The sequence below is a fragment of the Mus caroli genome, chromosome 18, assembly GCF_900094665.2.
Source record: "Mus caroli chromosome 18, CAROLI_EIJ_v1.1, whole genome shotgun sequence".
Classification (NCBI taxonomy): domain Eukaryota; kingdom Metazoa; phylum Chordata; class Mammalia; order Rodentia; family Muridae; genus Mus; species Mus caroli.
In genome coordinates, this window is record NC_034587.1 from 30,052,582 (window position 1) to 30,056,971 (window position 4,390).

Here is a 4,390-nt window from a genome sequence, read left to right on the forward strand (position 1 = left end):
AACGATACATGGATTAACAGCCAAAATCTATAGCAACTCAATGGCAAGAAATATTAACCACATTACTTTATAAAATATGTTATGATCTAAATGCACTTCTACAGAGAAGACAAATTTCCAACAGATTTGTAAAAACAGGTTCTTGCTTCACTATAAATAAAACTGACGTAATGAAAATCAAAACCACATTAATGCTAGTGACTCTAGCAAGTGTGACTACTAACAAAAAGTTAAAAGAGACTGGTGTTAACTCGTATACAAAGAAAAGGGTACAGCTATGTGTTCTTGACAGGAATGTAAATTAGTATAATTGTTATGGAAGCTTTACAAAAGATTAAAATTAGAACTACCATTATATACACATACACATACACAGACATATATATCAAATGAAATTCATATATCTGCAATATCTTCTCTCTAATACTCATTACAGTACTATTCATAACATCCAAGGAATAAGATCAGTCTATGTGCCCATTAAAGAATGGATGGAAAAAGAAAGCATGGTGTATCTATATAAAGATATTGTCTCAGTTAGGGTTACTAATGTGATGAACACCATGACCAAAGCAACTTGGGGAGGAAAGGGTTTGTTCGGCTTATGTTTTCATCACTGAAGTTAAGTCAAAACAGAAAGTGAAAAAAAGCAGGAACCTGGAGACAGGGACTGATGCAGAGGTGATAGAGGAGGGCTTCTTAATGGTTTGCTCCTCATGGTTTGCTCAGCCTGTTTTCATATAGAACCCAGGACCAGCAGCCCCAGGGTGACCCAACTCACAATTTAAAAAACGGTCCCACCCCAGGCAATGGACAAAGAGAAACCTTGTTGGTGGTGGTGTTCTTATACAAGTCAGGGCAGAGCAGATGGCAGTCCTTTGTTCATCCTAGTTTGATGCCTGGCTTGGTGGCCAAAGTTGTTTTCTGCCTAGGACTCATAAAAATCAAATCAAATCCAGGCAGCACAGCATGGGAGAAGGAAGACAGACAGAGACCTATGGACTGCCATGCCACCCACAGACCTGTTCTCTGGCAAATGGCACAGGTGGGCCAACACAATGCCCTGGCAGTAAAATGCTTATGACAACTGGCTAAAGTTACCCATCACAGTGCATGGAAGAACAAGAGTATGGTAAGTGCATGGCGCTCTCTATCAACAGAAACGACTCGATTTGTACTTAGAAAGCATGATGTGAATGTTACTAACCAAAATGTTTATAACATTATCGATTAATGTTCAGAAAGTTGAAAATATATTTTCATAGTAGCCTTTTTTTTTTTTTTAATTTGGCTTTTCTAGACAGGGTCTCTCTGTGTAACATTAGCTGTCCTGGAACTTGCTTTGTAGACGAGGCTGTCCTTGAATTCATAGATATATACCTGCCTCTGCGTCCTTAGTGCTGGGATTAATGACATATACTATCACTGGCCAGAAATACCACAGCTTTTATTTCATATCTAATTGAAAGGGGGAAAACTTGTTGTATGATTGGCTTACAATAAATGACATGTATTTTAAAAACATCATGGGACTAGTCTTTGCCTGTAAAGTCATTATCACATCCCACTACTTCCCAAGCTTCACTGTCTGGAGTCTTAGCCTCCAGACCCTGTCACTCCATTTCTAGGAATTTTCTTCTTTAGGACCACTTTCACTCTTTAAAATTGTCTCTTTAAAAAAATTGTTCAGAATGTCTTATTTTTATCCCTTTTAAAAATTCCATTCAAAAAAATTCCTTATTCTTTTTTTTTTCCTGCTTGGGTTATATTGTTATGTCACTGCAGGAGGTCTGCATTTTTTTGTTTTTACTCCATTTACTATGCTACTAATGGAAACTATTAAATCATTTCTGTTTTGTTGTTATTACAAGTACAGCTGTTGTAACATTTGTATTTTTTTCCTTAAAATCCCAAACTTGGAACTAAAAAATACCCCTATCCTTTTTTTGGCAGCAAAGTAGCTGTGGTTGATGGCTCTGGTTCACAGAAACACAAAGAGGAAACTTCTCAGAGGTTACTTTAGATCAGAAAGGAAAACAGAGACAGAGTACAGGCGCCTTCAAGCTCCAGAACATTGGGGACCTGCACTGTTTATATAAATAGCCCACTGACTGCCAGTCTCTTCATTCTAAGCTAGTTCCTACTGGCCTTACTCATTTGAGACCAAAGTATCATGAACTATCACCATTGCCAGTCCAAACACCTTAAGCCATAATTGGAACTTCTTTGAAGGAATGATTTAGGGATCTTTTGAATATTTCATTATTACCCCCATGCAAAATAGCCCTAAGCATATACAATTGCTTTGAAAAATCCCATTATTCACTAAAGAAAGCAACAATAATCATTTGCCTCCAGCACACACTGGGAGAACAGGATGAAAATGAGTTATTCTTCAATTCACTCTGCAGAAACAAGCTTAGGCACAATCTATAGTTTCAAATTCTTGCTCTTCTCATATGAAAGTACCCCAAATTTCATCATATTTATAACAAAATTCTTTTCCTCTCTGACTAAACTGGTTGCTATTGGGATGTGTATATGAATAAGTACAGTTACTCTGTTTTTACTGAAAGACTTGGGAGACATTGTAAATAACCTAACCATTGCAGTAGTAGTCTTACAAAGATTAAATTCTAAGTGGTCAGTGACCACTTAGCTAAAATATACCTACAGAGGCCACTCAAGGACACAACTCACTCCAAGTCACCAGCCTCAGCATCTGACCTTTATTCTGTCCTTTTAAGTGTCTGTGTTCAGCATTTTGCTTCTTGCCTCATCATCAAAGCCACAGTAACTTTTTAAAAGATAAATATTAATACCCTAGCCAAACACATGTGCTCTGCAGAATTCAGAGAGCTAAGCGTTAGTCAGGACTCATCTGTAAATACTCCAACCTCAGAGCACTTATGATCAAACAAGAGGCAAGTGAGCTAACAGAGGGTAAAAGCACACAAGTGTATTGATTGAAGTGGCAGACTACATTGCACAATGACACCTTTAGTTTTCGAGTAATTATTACCTGGCAAATGCATTCTCAAAAGTTTGCAACATGGGTATGTTTGTCTTCGTTGACTAGAAAAGGAACTACAGACTTAGGAGGTTAAGTGACTTACCAGAATATTATGTAATTACTAACTGTAAGACAAGGCTATGACTAAGTGTAGATAAATATCCAACTTTTGGTCAGTTCTTTAATTTTGTTCCTCAACCTAGGAACAATCTGTAGGCATCCTCCTTAACTTCTACTCTGCCTCTTAATGCTAATGCTTAATGGTAATGTATATGTATACATATACATATATATACATACATACATACATACATACATACATACATACATACAGATAGATAGATATATCAACTTACTTTCTGCCTACTTTGGAATTTCAGATGTATCCAGAATTAGTTTACAAATCTTCTACTCTGTCTATACAACATTTCATCAACATAGAAAGACTTGGTTGAAGGGAAATAATCTGAGGTTTAATCTTTATCTCACCACCTACCCTCACACACATATACAAGTACATAGTCAGATTCATCACATTTCTTGTGCCAAGACAAATTTTTGTCAAGGAAGACACTGGAAACTGGGATAGTTCATTCAGCAGCAGTTTACAGATCTATGGTCACAATGAATGGTTCTGGACTCAGCTAACTGGTCCAAGAGAAGACAGCACTAGCAGTGTCATGAGAGTTGGTATTCTTGACACATGGTCATCCTAGTTGTCCAGTATGTTAGTACCTATGACAATCCAAACAAAACATATTAACAGATAGGTGGAAATGAATGAAAGAAATAAAGATTCTCTATACTTCTTCAGGCCTTGTGTAGATTTCCCCCAAAGAAACAGATGGCACACTTCAAGCACTTACCTGATTACTGTGAACTTTTTTTATTATGGGAAATTTTTTGATGGAAAAAAAATCCCATTTGAGTTATTATCTTAGTCAGTGTTCTATGGTTGTAAAGAGATACCATGACCATGGTAACTCATTTTTAAAAAGCATTTAATTGGAGATGCTTATAGTTTCAGAAGTTTAGTCCATTATCATCACAGCAAAAAGCATGGCATCACACAAAAGGACATGGTGCTGGAGAAGTACAGTTCTACATTTGGATCCTCAGACAGGATGAGGGAAATTCTGGACTTGCAATGGAAACTTCAAAACACACCACCAATGACACACTTCCTCTAACAAGGCTACACCTCCTTTTTTAAAAATATTTTTATTAGGTATTTTCCTCATTTACATTTCCAATGCTATCCCAAAAGTCCCCCATACCATCCCCCCACTCCCCTACCCACCCACTCCCACTTTTTGGCCCTGGCGTTCCCCTGTACTGGGGCATATAAAGTTTGCAAGTCCAATGGGCCTCTCTTTC

The 4,390-nt window shown here is 37.3% G+C and overlaps 1 non-coding gene across 1 annotated transcript; it reads left to right on the plus strand.

The window, feature by feature from the left end:
* The first annotated feature begins 798 nt into the window (after nucleotides 1-798).
* LOC115029901 lies at nucleotides 799-941 on the plus strand. Its single transcript, XR_003835478.1, has one exon. It is a non-coding gene; the product is annotated as a small nucleolar RNA SNORA48 (small nucleolar RNA).
* The last annotated feature ends 3,449 nt before the right edge of the window (nucleotides 942-4,390 follow it).